This window comes from Gracilinanus agilis, chromosome 1 (genome assembly GCF_016433145.1).
Source record: "Gracilinanus agilis isolate LMUSP501 chromosome 1, AgileGrace, whole genome shotgun sequence".
Taxonomy (NCBI): domain Eukaryota; kingdom Metazoa; phylum Chordata; class Mammalia; order Didelphimorphia; family Didelphidae; genus Gracilinanus; species Gracilinanus agilis.
Genome location: NC_058130.1, coordinates 393,142,225 through 393,158,031, shown reverse-complemented (window position 1 = coordinate 393,158,031; position 15,807 = coordinate 393,142,225).

The window sequence follows — 15,807 nt, the reverse complement described above, 5'->3', positions numbered from 1 at the left end:
TATATATATATATATATTATGGTACCACATATAATATGTTGTTTTATATATATATGTATATATATAAGAATACTATTTAAATATATATATAATTTAAATAATACACATATTATTTAAACATTATACTTTCAGCCTCCTGGGAGGTTGGAAAGGCAAGCTACATGTACAAAGCACATATGGACTGGATGTGTTTTCACTCATGTGGGGAACCAATGGATGATGAGCCTTAAAATATCCTCTGCAATTTGCAGTCTTAGAGAGTAGCTCAGAGCACTGTAAGGTATGAGACTTTCCTAGTGTCACATAACAGATATGTCAGAGGTGTTATTTGAAGTCAAATCTTCTTAGTTTCAAGGCCAACCCTTTATAAACTATACCTGTTTCCCTATAGGTATTATATATATGTATGTAGTTAGTAAATTATATTGTAGTGGTTTTCAATCTCTATATTAATTAAAATATATTCAGCGTTCACATTCAGTATTTGAGAAATTTCTTTTGTATCTCTCGTGCGGCATTTTGTATAAAGCAAGATTAGCACTTAACTGTGGCTAAGTTAAATGTGGATATGATAGGAAAGGATTCCTCTTTTTAAATGCACTTCACTTACTCATTTTTTGGTTATTAGTATTGAAAAGTAGCTGTGAAATGTTTTCAATGAGACTGCAGCCAACGCAATTCAGCTTGAGAAAGTGCTTTAGCATCTGGTACCTTGTCAGGTGATGTTCAAAATCTTCTCAAGACAAATCCTAAAAATCAAAGGAGAAATTAATAAAACTGAAAGTAAGAAAAGTACTGAGCTAGTAAATAAGACTAGGAGCTCGTATTAAAGGAAAAAAAAGAGTATTGATAATTTTTATTTTTTTAAAAGAAGAAAATCAAGTTACCAGTATCAAAAATGAAAAGGGCGATTTCACCACCAATGAAGAAGAAATCAAAGCAATTATTAAAAGCTATTTTGCCCAATTATATGACAATAATTCTGACAGTCTATGTGAAATGGATGAATATTTACAAAAATATAAATTGTCCATATTAACAAAAGAGGAAACAATCTTACCTCAGACAAAGAAATTGAATCAGCCATCAATGAACTCCCTAAGAAAAAATCCCTTGGGCCAGATGGATTCACAAGTGAATTCTATCAAACATTTAAAAACCAATTAATCACAATATTAAATAAACTGTTTCAGAAAATAGGCACACAAGGAATTCTACCAAATTCTTTTTATGACACAAATAAGGTGCTCATACGTAAGCCCGGAAGACTTAACACAGTAAAAATTATAGGCAAATTTTCTTAATGATTATAGATGCAAAAATTTTAAATAAAATACAAGCAAGGAAACCATAGCAATATATTGCTAACAATAGATTCATTATGACCAGGTGATATTTATACCAGGAATGCAGTGCTGGTTTACTATAAGGAAAACTATTAGCATAATTGACCACATCAGCAACCAAACACAGAAATCACATGATTATCTAAATAGATACAGAAAAAGCCTTTGACAAAAAGCTAGTTGAAATAATTAGTAATTTAAGGAAAGTTGCAGGATATAAAATAAACCCACATAAATTATTAGCATTTCTGTATATTATAAACAAAGTCAGTCAGCAAGAGATAAGAAAGAGAAATCCCATTAAAAAATAACTCTACACAATATAAATTGCCTGGGAATATTCTTCCTAAGACTAATATAGTAATTATATGAACACAATTAGAAAACTTTTTACAAAAATAAAGTCAGATAAAAACAACTAGAAAAGTATTAATTGTTCATGGGTAGACCTAGCTAACATAATAAAATGACAATTCCACCTAAATTAATTTATTTATTCATTGCCATACCAATTAAACTACCAAAAATATTTTACAAAACTAGAAAAAATAATAACAAAATGCAATTGGAAGACAAAAAGTTCAAGAATATCAAGGGAATTGATGAAAAAAAAGTTTTTGAAGGAAATTGGTTTAGCAGTACCAAATCTCAAACTGTACCATACAATGGGGAAAAACCAGGGAAGTTGCCTTAAATATTAAATATGGGCTCTGTGGGGTGGATAGGAGATAGGAAGGGACAATGGGAAAGACTTTGCAAGCTAGGGAACCAGGTTTAACTACAAGGGAAAGACCATTGACTGAAATGACAATTAAGCCTAACCAACTGTCATTCAGCCCCACCCAGCCTGGAATAAATACATATTAATACATACACACCATGAGGACCTAAAATTACTAAAAACACACAAGGAATCAGTTTAATAATAATATGAGGGGATTGGAAAGGGGATTAGGTAAACTATGGCTAACAACTCAGGACTGGATTTAAAAAGGATAAGCTCCCTAGCCAACCTGGTTTCTGCCAGGCTTTGACAGTTTGGCTAAGGACTTGGGGAAGAGGGCTTGAACTTGGGATCTCACAACTCTTCCAGGGATGTTACAGGATGCCAGGAACCAACTCCTCCAGAACTGATGTAGCCAGGTAGGGATTGAAGTCTGCAAGCTGTCTACCAGATCATAGGCCACTTCCTGACTCAGTGCTGTCTTGCAGGATTGATGTCCTCTGCTTTCAATCTTCACCACTCTCTAAGATCCCAGGGAATCAGGGTATAGCTCCACTACCTCTGAGGTCTCCCAGGGTCAGTTACAGCTTGTCCCAACCACCATGGAGTCTTTCTCAGAGAGAGAGCAAGCCACTTCCTGCTTCCCCATTCCATGTGGAATTCTCCAGCCCTTCCTGCTAAGTCTCCTACATAATAACTAAATAATCTTCCTCACAACAACCACAAAACAGTAATCACCATAACAGTCTCGCACTGGCTAAGAAATAAAATGGTGGCTAAATGAAATAGATTAGTTACACAATATACAGGGGTAAATGACTGTGACAATCTAGTATAGGATAAACCAAAAGATCTCAGATTTTAGAATAAGAACTCATTATTGGACAAAGATTCCTGGGATGGAAAACAGTATGGCAGAAACTAGATACAGATAATATCTCATAACATAAATTATGATATAACTTATATGTAATATATCTAAGATCAAAATGGCTATAAGATTTAGATATAAAGGGTGATATCCTAAGTATATTAGTGGAAAATAGAATAATTTACCTGTAGATGTATGGAGAAGGGAGGAATTTCTGACCAAATAAGAGTATTACAAGATGTAAAATGAATAATTTTCAATATATTGAATTTAAAAAGTTTTGTATGAACAAAGCCAAGGTATCCAAACTTAGAGGGGAAACAACAAACTGAGGGAAAAAATTTATAGCAAATTTCTCTGATGAAGTTTTGTTTCTCTAATTAATAGAGAATTAAGTCAAATTTATAAGAATACAAGTCATTTCCAAATGGACAAATAGTTCAAAGCATATGAACAAAATTTTCAGATGAAGAAATCAAAGTTATTAATAATCATATGAAAAGATGTTCTAAATCCCTCTTGATTAAAGAAATGCAAATTAAAACAATTCTGAGGTACCATGTCACACCTATCATATTAGCCAATATGACAGTAAAGGAAAGTAATAAATATTGGCAGGGATGTGGCAAAATTGTTGATGGAGTTGTGAAAAAATCCAATAAGTTTACCTGGAACTGTGCCCAAATGCCTATAAAACTATGCATACCTTTTAATAAAGTAATGCCACTATGAGATCTGTTTCTCAAAGATATCATAAAAAATTGGAAGGTGCTTACTTATACAAAAATACGTATAGCAGATCTTTTTGTGATGGTAAGGAACTGGAAATTGAGGAGATGTCCATCAATTGGGGAATGGCTGAACAAATTGTGGCATATGCTGGTAATAGAATACCATTGTATTATAAGAAACAATGAGCAAAATAATTTTGGAAAAAAGTTGTAAAAACCTACATGAACTGATGCAAAGTCAAATAAGGACAGAACCAGGAGAACACTGTACATAGTAACAATAACATTATATGATGATCAACTGTGAAATACTTACTCTCAGCAATATAATGATCCAGGACAATTCTGAAGGATTTATGACAAAGAATACTATCCACCTCCAGAGAAAGAACTGTTGGAGTTGGAATTCAGATGAAATCATAATATTTTTCACATTTTTTATGTTTTTATTTTGGAATTTTGGTTTTATACAAGTATTCTCTTACAACAATGACAAATACAAAAGTATGTGTTGCATGACAATACATGTATAACAGATCAATTTGCTTATCCTCTCTGAGATGGGGGAGGGAAGGGAGGAAAGAGAAAATTTGGATCTTATAATTTCAGAAAACATATGTGGAAAATTGTTACTACATGTCATTGGGAAAAATAAAATATCTTTAAAATAAAAAACAATCCAAATGAAGGTGATTTGGTTTCCTGTCACGGCAATGATAGACTGCCCACATTTCAAAGACATTCAACTATGAGGTCAGTACGGCGGCTGACTTTAAGGTTGTTAGGTAGCCTAAAATCTCTTTTCTTCCACACTTTCCTTCTGAATCTCCCAAATATTAAGCTAGCTCTGGTAATGCATATATCAACCATATATATCTATGTGGACAACCCAGGAAAGAAGACAACTAAAGTAAATGAACTTTTCCACAGCTTTCAGAATTTCTCCATTTGTTATAACCAGAAGTTCCTTTCTAGACCTTCTGCAGATGAACTTTATACCACTAAAGTTGTTCTTCACAGCAGTAACAGGCTTATTATGTACAATTTTTGCCTGTAGGAGAGGCATAGACTTTCACTATGGCACAAGTGAAATGAAAAGCTCTCAGTTAATCTTCCTTATTATTGCCTGGTGCTTTAGATTGCTAGAGATCTTTAGACATAGGAAGATAAAAGTCTCAACTAACTGTGTGGGTGAAAGAGAAGGGATGGAGGTAGGAAGGTAGGATGGATGGGAGAAAGGAGAGAGGCAGGTAGAGGAAGAGAAAGGAAGGCAGCGGTCCCAGCCCTGGCGGGGGAAACCGACCAGAGCCCTCAAATGAATGACCAGAGAGCAACCCCACAGCCCGAACAGCTAGGTTCTATTTCAACCAGAAATGGAAAGGTCTAGGGAAAACTAGGAGGGTAGGAAGAAAGGGAAAAAGGTGCCAAGAGAGAGACCAGGGTCCCAGGGCAGAGAGAGCCCAGCTAGCCTCCCAGGTCAAGAGAGCCCCAAACTTTCCATTTTATACTTTCCCAGACACCTCCCCCAAAGGAAGTCGGAGGTATCAAGGGAAGTTGTAGCAGAAAGAGTCCTGGAAGACATAGTCTTCCAGGGCTTACAATAATTTCAAATGACACATTCCCCCCTGTGATCCTCTGGGAGACCAATATCCCCAATGGATCATAACAAACATAAACAAATTTACAATTACAATAAATAAAGGGTAAATACATCAATACAAGGGGAGAAAGGTAACAATTTTTACAATATAAAGAAATTAAATGGCACTTCCTTTACAAAAATATTCAGGGGGCAGTCCTCTTTTTTCACAACAAAATAGATACATACATAAAACAAATTCATTTAAACAAAACAGGTGAATTTAACAAAACAAATGAATTTTAAAATCCATAAATATTTTAAAACCAGACAAATGAATTTAAAACCCCCAAAGTTAAAAATTTTTTCACATCCGGTTGCTCTCTTAGGCTCCCTGATCATGCTTTTTCCATGTGGTCTCTACGGGCATCTCCATTTTGATTCAAGGAGGCAGTAAACTTCTTTTCTAAAACAACCTAAATTCTCCATATGGAATAAAAACACATTCCTCCCTGAAGAGGATAGAAAGAAACAATGAAATCACATAGGGAAAACATGGCTGAGGAGTGAGGCATATGAATCACTGCCAATCAAATTCATCAGAAAATTTAGCATGAAAAAGCCAAATAAGTAGTAGATGAAAAATTTCAAGCATCCAATCCTAAAATTTCATTTGGAAAAAATTCTAGATAAGAAAAAAATAGAAAATCACACTAGGTCTTTGAATAATGTCCAATTAAAGTAATCCATGTCCAATATCATGCACTTACCCACTTAGCAGCCAGTACCACAGTCAGCCACAATAGTAAGAAAGTTAGGAAAAAGGGACTAGATTTCTATTTACTGGTCTGATATTACTTAGTTTCTTCTTTTCTTCTTTTGTAATTTCTTCTCAGGGATATAATATGGAGCCAGAACAGCCAATTGTTAGGTACTTGACATATAAATTTTTACAAGGAGTGTGGTTTGAAGAGTCCTACATCTTAATGTATGTTAAGAGTCGCAACCTCGATGCTCACACTAGATTCAAGTCCTTTTTATTGGCATAGAAGTCTTAGCAAACCTAACAGGATTGGTTTCTCTTTTTGACCTGTGTGCTCATTTGGCATCATGCAGGTATGTGCTTCTTTGGCACTATATTGATGAAATCTGTACTCCTTTGTTGATCCCATTTTGTTGAATCAGACATTTCGCTGAATCGGACATATTGTACTAAGTCCCATAATAGTAAAATTCCAACGGCAGTTTCAGTAGTCTAAGGTTTTTGGGTAGGCAGTTACAGTCAGAACAAATGGATATACTAAACCTACACTAATCTAATAATCAAAAACTCTTTCAATTTAGATAAATGACATGTGCTTAGGACAAATACAAAAATTGCATATGTAATTATAAAAAATGTGCTAAAATTTCAAGACATATATATAACCTATAATCAGTGACAACAAGAAAAAAATTATGTGTGCATATGTTTCAATTCATGTCACTTAAAGAGGGGTAGGATATAAAGGTTCTTACCCAAGAATTTAGATGCATTTCCTCTTAGCTTAGCCATGATCCACAGTGTGAGTGTAAATAAGGTAAAACAATGGAGTTATAAAAGCAATAATACATCTAAGAAAATACAAAAGTTTCATAAAAAGCTTGAAATGCAAATCAATTCAAATTCAATACAGGTTTCCTAATACAGGAAATATATGTTCAAATACAGTGAAACAACAACAATAACAAAATAAAAAAAATTACAAAGTACAGATGTAGCAAGTCACAAATACAATCAATAGTCAATTTCAATACAGGTCAATTATTCAGTATCAACAGAAGGCACTTGTTTTACATGGCTACAATGAATCCATGAGTCCTTCTCCCCAATTTTAATAGCCTTTGGAGTAGTCAATAGGACCTGGAATGGTCCATCATAAGCAGGTTCAGTTGACTGGGTGAGTTTGAAGTTCTTTATGTACACACTATCATCTGGGTTTAGATCATGAAGTGAGAAGTCTATGGGGCCTGCCTGAACAGCAGCTCCAGAATCGTGGAGCTCTCTCAATTTGGTTTGTAATTCTTTGATGTATGTGGCAATGGTTGTATCCCCTCCTAACAATGAAGTATAGGCAAGGGTAAATGGTTGAGCTTGAATAGGTGGATGTCCAAATAGCATCTCAAATGTTGAGATGTGCAAATCACCTATCCTCATTTCTTCTGTCTTTATATTTCCAGGCTAATAATAGTTGTAGAGTGTTGATGTTGAATAATATTTGTTAAATTAAGTTAAATTCCCAGGTATTCCTTATCATAAAAAGAACTGTTCTGGTCCTTGTCATTCCTTTAAACCATCATCTTATATCTTTTTTTTTTTTTTTACCACTAAACATCTAGGAAGAATACTATTCATATGAATTCTGATAAATGTAGACTCCTCTGTAGTCAGAGGTCTGTCAATGAAGTAGGTCTCTCTACTCTCAACAGAGAGATGTTGGACTATAGACACTGAATTAAGAGTGTGTCATACATGGCTAGTATATTGGTTTCTTCTGTTCAACTATATTTCTATGTTATGAGGAAGAAGTGAATATATAGGGAGTAGAGAAGGAGCCCACTGGGAAGAGATAGCTAGCTATGTTTTAAAAATACATCATAAACATCTTTTTTTTCTATTTTCTCACCCTTAATTTATTTTTCAATCCCTTCAACATTGTTTGTATCCTACAATTTTATTGAACCTTCTGTTTCCAATGTAATTTTTCTTAATTTTCATCCTTTAAATCTTTGTCTCCTCCTCCACCACCTCTTCCCTTCCTTTTCCTTCTCTTTCTTTTCCTCCCCTTCTTCTCCTTTCTCTTCTCCTTCTCCTTCTTGTCTTTCTCCTCTTCTTCCTCCCCAAACCAAGTCATCAAGTCAAGCAAACAGGCATTTATCAAGGACTACTATTTGCCAGGCACTGGGTTAAGTGAGAGGGATAGGAAAAGGCAAACATAATTAATTCCTGATCTCAAGTAGCTCATAATCTAATGGGAGTCATAACATGCAAACAAGCATGTATAAGTAAGACAAATTGTAGATAATCTCAGATGGAAGTCTTTAATGGGGACCAGGGAAGGTTAGAGTTTAGTGGAGGTTTGAAGGAAGCAGGGAAGTTAGGAGACAAAGGATAGGAGGAAGAAAGTTCTAGGGATAGAATTTAGCCAGTGAAATACAAGATAGGGGGATGAATTGTCTTATTTAAAGTTTAGCAAGGAGGCCAATGTTACTGGTTTATAGAGTACATGGAGGAGACCAAAATGCAAGAAGACTAGAAAAGTAGGAAGGAACCAGATTATGAAAAGTGTTAAAAGCCAAATGGAAGATTTTATATTTGATTCTGGAGGAAATAAAGAGCCACTGGAGTTTATTGAATGATGGAAAGAACAGTTTAATAATTTGATGGAGGATGAACCAGAGAGGAGAGAGACTGAGGTGGGAAGATTCATCCAAAGGCTCTACTAATAATCTAGGTGTGAGGTAATAAGGGCCTGGACAAAATTGCTGTCAGCATCAAAGAAGAGAAAGGGGTATATAGGAGATATGCTACAAAGATAGAATCAAGAGGACTTTGCAACAGATTGGATATGAAGAGAGAAAAGGATTGAAGAGTGAAGGATGACACTGAAGTTGTAAGCTTGAGGGACAAAGAAGATGGTGGTGCTTTTTACAATAGTAGAGAAGTTTTTAAAAAGAGGAAATTTTAGGAATTTAACACTGTCAATCATCCTTTCATACTGGATACTTTTCTCTCTCAACTCCAGTTTTCTCCTCTTTTATGTGGATAAGTCACCAAACTTTCTATCTCAGGTCCTTTATTTTCTCTGAACTTCAAGCCTGAATTTTGAACTGTGGAGTAATCATTTCCACTTAGATGTTTTGCTGATGGCTCAAATTTAACAGGTTCATTGCCCAAGCAGGAGGCCCATGAGTATTGCACATATTTTCAGGTTTTGGCAATATATTGATCTGTTGTCTTGATTTTTTTTTTCTTCTTTCTTTCCCTTTTGTTTGTACCTTTACATCATTTCTCATTCCCTCTTCCACTCAAAGTTCTATCTTAGTTCAGACCCTTACCAACTCACTCTTTGATTATCAGTTTGGTCTTCTAATTTTTCTCCCACCCACACTTCAGAGAACAGCCAAAATAGTATTCCTAACAAATAAGTTTGCCCACTTCATTCCCTTCACCCAAACCATTAGTAGTTTCCTATTGCTTATAGAACTAAATATAAATATTTTAGCTAGAATTTAAGGTGTTCCAGTATGTCTATATCCTATATGTCTAAACTTATTTTACTAAATTCTCCTTAACCCATTCTATGTTCTAGTCCAACTGGATTGCTGGATGTTCCCTGATTTTATTTATACAATCTTTCATGCCCAGAATACCTTCCCTCCATAAGTCTTTTTAGTGAAACTTTTTTTGTTCAAGACTTAGCTTAAATGCAACATTCTCTGTGAAGCTTTTTGATCCATTCTGCCTCTGAATTGTTTAGATCAGCAATGGGCAAACTACAACCTGTAAGCCAGATGTGGTCCCCTGAAATGTTCTATCTTGCCCTGCAACATTATTTCTAATCTGACGAATACAATGACTAGGATACAATACAATGAAACTTTGAAAGAGTTGCCTTAGAAACAGACTGAGGGATGAGCATTTCCTTTTCTTTGGTCCCCTTTTTTAAAAAGTTTGCCCATCACTGGTTTAGAGTATTTTTGTCTCCTTTGCTATTATCCCATTCTATAGCATATCATATTTTTTGGGTACCAGGTATATTTCCCCATTATATTTGTAGTAAGGACTCTCCCCTATCATGTAGCATGTTGGGGGTAACTGTGTGGCTGACAAACAATCAGAATAAACATCTCTGTCCCTAGGCTCTTCTCCCTACCACCCCAACTCATCTCCAAAGGATATTTTAATATTTTGCCAAGAGAGAAAGTAGAAATTTGAAGGCAAAAGATTAGTTATTCTGCTCTTAGAGAGAGAGAATGCAAAACTAGAATTCTGACCCATCTTCAGTCATAAGTATTAGTCTAGGGAATGTAGTTTTCACGTGTAATCTTAACTTCAGATCACTGCATTAATTAGGGGGAAGCAAGATCCAAACTTTATATACAAGACAATCACTTTCCCCAAATAAAGCAGTGCCACAAAGAACCAGGTAGCAAAGAAAGTCATTTATCCAAACCAGTAGCAAAACAGAAGTCAGGGAAAGTAAACATAGAAGAGTATGTATCAGACAATACAGAGTAAGAGTTTTCCCATTAAGGGCAGGGTAACAGCTCAATTAAGAGAGAGTTTTAGGTCTCACCCAAAGGTAAAATCTTCAAAGTTTCTAGAGTAGCAAGCTGGGGATAGACACATGATGGCGAATGCTAGCTCTTTTCAAGGTGATTTCTTCCCAGTCTTATTTTTTTCCTTCAGCAACCTGAAGTGAGTTAAGTATTGTTCATTTTCTCTCTTGAAATTTGAAACTAGAAGAGTTTAAAGTGACTGCAGAGACTGATAAGACTGAAGAGAGTTAAGCATGCTTTGTGCCCTCCTCCTTCTTGATCTCATCAACTGCACTCCATCCTTCATGCAGGGTCAAGGAACTGATTTCCACCAATGGAGATGGAGTTCCATAGCAATGGTCTTTGAGGCTTGGATTATATATTGAAAGCTCTTTTAGGTAAGAGATTGCTTTTTCTCCTTTTTCATATTTGTATCATCAATGCCTAGCCAAATGCCTATTAAGTAATAAAGGTCTTTAATAAATATTTATGATTGAATTGAATAAATTATTGTGGCAATAAAGTTTAACAAAAGGAAGTTAAAAGGGACCTGGAAAAGCCCAGAAATTACTTAAACTTTTTTGCCAAGCAGATGAAACATTAAGAGACCACACCAATTTAGAAGATACTTTAATTTATTAAAATGATAATTATTATAATAGCTAGGATTCATATAGTACTTAATGTTTACAAAATATTTTTTAAGTATTATTTTATCTTCACAACACTGGGAGATAGGTGCTAATGTTATGGGGTACAGAACCCCCTCCTGTAGTGGATTGCAATAGTGAACCCCTGGGTTCAGGAAGGATACCTTTTGCAAGAATCCAAGACTCCAAACTTAGCTTAAAAGTAAAAAGAGAAATTTATTAATTTGGAAAGTAATGTTGAGAAGGGCCAGGAGAATAGCAAGGTGGGATAGCATGGTGGAAGAGCTAGATAGGGATCCTTGGTGGGGGACAGCATGGATGGAAAAGCCGTCTCCCCCAGTTACGGCTAAATGGAACAACTCTAGCGGTTGCTCCCCGAATGCTTCAGTTCAGGGGTTTTTATACTCTTTACAAAAGTGAGTTGATGTTACTAGTGTGGTAACCACTCAGGCATTCCTTGGGGGTTTCGGTCTGCCTGAAGACATAGGGGGTGGCCCTCATAGTTCAGAGGACAGATGGATGTCTAAGATACAACTTGATGATATCAAGGAGGTGTGTCTCTCTGTCCATCTAAAGGACAATCCAGGGAGGATAATCCTCTCAGAGTCTTATGTTTTGGGTTAGGAATCACAAGAATGTAAGAGAGCAAAGGAATTTACCAGCTTATAGATTGCCTGAAACACTTCTGTAGTTTGGGGGGTAAAAGGCCCATGTCACTATTATTATCCTTATATTATAGATGAGGGAAGATAAAGGTTAAGTTACCTGCCCAGTGTCAAACAGCTTTGTAAGCATCTGAATCTTTATTTGAACTCAGCTCTTTCTGACTACAAAACTGCCCTCTCTCTATTGCACCACTCAGGTACCTAAGAAGGAAGCTACAAATCTGTGAGTAATATGGTATCACTAAATGCTGAAAACTAGTATCAAAAACAAATCTACCTATTAACTTAGCTTGAGAACCAGATAAACGGAATGATTCTGAGTCCATTTGTAGCTGAAACTGGATGGAAGATAAAGCAATATGAAATGAAACATTTTCCAGCATTTTTACTTTTTAAATTCTGATAATAAGAGAATCCTCACTTTTATTTTTATTTTTATTTTTTTAAACCCTTAACTTCTGTGTATTGGCTCCTAGGTGGAAGAGTGTAAGGGTGGGCAATGGGGGTCAAGTGACTTGCCCAGGGTCACACAGCTGGGATGTGTCTGAGGCCAGATTTGAACCTACGGCCTCCCATCTCTAGGCCTGACTCTCAATCTGCTGAGCTACCCAGCTACCCCTGAATCCTCACTTTTAGACTCTACTCCAGAACAATACTGGATGCTCCAGTTTAAGTGGTAGTAGAAATAATGCTAAAGAAGAGGAAGTTGGAAATTCTAGCTAGATTTGGCTAAACAGATACAGTAGAAATCTATATGACAAGAATTGATCTTTTAAAAGCACTAAGGGATGAGTTTGAATTCTAAAAGAGTTTCAAACTTTATAGATAATAAAACGCCAAAACGGTGACAGAAAATACTTGAGCAATTACCAATCCACATAGTGTCTTTATTTATGAAAATATCTGTCTGCTTTTAGTTCATCCTTGATGAATATATGAGCAAAAATAGATACACTTTAGCACAGGATTTCTTAGAGCAGAAGACATTTTTAAGAACAAACAATTTGAGGTGATATTCAGTAAACATTAGATATTCCTATGGCTATTGCTTTATTAATCTCAAAAAAAACCTCTTTGACTCCATAGTATAAAAATCTAGCCTGGAAATTTCTTCCTAAACACATATGTTCAAATTATACAAGACTTTAGCAGATGTGACTACTGAGTTAATTTTGTTTAGTGATCTGCCAAGATGGACATAAAGTGACATGTAAAAGAGGGAGACATATACTCACCCAAGTTGTCTGATAGGGTCGTGGAAGATGTCCTGTGTGGAGTTCAAATAAACCTAATAGATATTGATTATAAGGGGGGGGGGTCTATAATATTCCTAGTTTTAGATGGTATTATATTGTTTTCAATCTAGAAACACTGCTCTATGTCCTCTTTGAAATCTATTACAATGGTCAAAATCCATAAACTACATTTAGCAAGGACATTCTTCAACTGGAGATCTCTTCTAGTACCACAGTATCTGAGAATTAGAACTGGAAGGGACTTTGGAAGCTACCCACCAAGACTTTAGTGCCCAACCAAATAGGCAAAGAAAGGCTTTGAAAGTATTTTCAAGAATGTGGCAATATTTAATCCTTTACCACAATCATAAACAATCTTTGGATATACTCTAAACTTTAGAAAGTTTCCTATATAACTCAGTGAACAAAACTTTCCTAGGAACACCACACAGAAGGACACAAGTAGAGCCACACAGAGGAAAGCCACAAAGGTGGTCTACTTTGAGAACACCCCACTTGCAAGATAGATAGCTCCGCAAGAAAAGTGATGGGGGTCTCTGATGGTATTATGCAAGAAGTTCCTCCTTGCTCAGATCACCTTAAAGGATTTAGCTAAGGTTTTAGAAAACTTAGGAGAATTTGATTGGCAGAAATAACAAAAGAAGAAAATCTTAAGTCCTGGAAAGTCTATATGCAGATAGACACATCAATGTTCTGTTGGTGGAACTGTGAAATGGTAAAATCATTCCAGTTACTAAACTTATAGGTTCTTTCAAACAACAATATGACTATTAGGCAGCTAACCCAAAGGCATGCTTCATGTATGCAAAAATCTTTAGAGTGATACTTTCTGCTAAAGCACAGAACTGGTTGGAAATTAGGTGCCTATCAATGGGAGAATGGCTAAATAAATGATGACATATAAAAGCAATAGAATGTTAATGTGCTATTAGAAAGTACAAATATGAAGAATTCCAAGAAACTTGGAAAAATGTATATGAACTTGTGAGTGCTCACAGTACAATGGTTAGAAAGATTCTTGCATTTAGAGAATTTAGTGTTGAATTCTAGTTCTATTATTTGCTACTTGTATGACCTTGTAAAAATCTCTTCATCTCCCTAGGCATCAGTTTAATCATTGGGGAAATGATGCTTTTGGACTCAATGATCTCAAAGGTCCCTTTCAGTTTAAAAATCTATAATTGTCTGACCCTATGGACTGATACAGGGTGAAGTAAGCTGAGCCAGGAGAACAATTTACTTAATGACCACAATATTGTAAAAAAAAAAAGAAACATCAAAGGATTTCTGGAACTCTGATCAATGCAATGTCCAATCATAGCTTCAGGGGATTAATGAGGAAGCATGCCACCCAACTGAGTGAGAAGTGGAGAATCATAGGTATAGGATAAGACATCCATTCATTCATTTAACATGCACTGTCAAACCTGGCCAAAAGTCCAATGTGTTTATTTCTTTACTTCCTTATTAAAAGGAGAGGTTTATTGGTGGAGCAAGAGGAGTGTGAGGGGAGGTCATTGGGAGATGACCACAATGTGCAAAAAAAATAAAGTATATAAATGAGACATTGCTTTTTTAAGGAAATTAAGCTTAGGGAAATGATTAAGTGAACTTTAAATGCTGATTGCTAAAATCCTACAGTAACAAAATTGCATAGTTCAGGTCACAGCTGCCTTGTTTCCCCATTTCCCATAGCTTGGCAGGAGTCAGTCATTATCTTTGCTCCCAGTTTAGGTGATTTAGTCAGAAGTTCTAACACTTCTAGGGCATGACACATTATAGTCACAATACACACTCAAGTGTTTATAATTTAACAAGACTGGATTATTTATTTTATTTTTGTATCTTTTGTTTTAATTTGATCGTTGTGCAGCATTTATTTTTTCCCTCCCCTAATTTAAAGGCAAAAAAAGCAAAGAAAAACCTGGTAATAAATATGCATATTTAAGTAAAAAATTCCTACATTGTTCATGTCCAAAAATACGCATATCATTCCAAATCTCCTGAAACTTTCAGAAAACCAGTGACATCCTCTGAAATTATAGTGTTCATTAATTGCACTGATTAGAGTTCATGAGACTATCAAAGTTATTTGCCTTTACAATTTTGTTATTTATAAATTGTCCTCCTGTTCTGCTCATTTTGCTCTGTGTCAGTTCAGACAAGTCTTCTTAGATTTCTCTGAAACCGTAAATCTTGTCCTTTCTTATACCTAAGATTTCACTGTTAATTGTGGCATAATGTGTTTAACTATTTCCCATTTGTTGGGCATCTCCTTTGTTTTCAGTTCTTTGCTACTGCAAAAAAAAGCTTCTATAAATACATTTGTACATTTGATTCTCTTTTGTCTTAATTTTTTTTTCTTTGAGAAATAGACCCAGTAGATATATTGATGACTTCTGGGTCATAGTTGCTAATGTTCTCCAATTTGGCTATACCAATTTATAGCTATATCAATAGCACTTTATTGTGTCTATTTTCCCACAGCCCCTGCAGTGCTTGTCATTTTTTTTTTATTTTTATTAATCTGGTGAGTGTGAGGTGGAACCTTAGAATTTCTTGAATTTGAATTTCTCTAATTGTTAGTAATTTGGAGCTTTTCTTCATATGATTATTGATAGTTTGAACGTCTTCCTTTGAGAACTGTTTCCTTATTCTTTGATTATTTATTAACTAGAAAATCA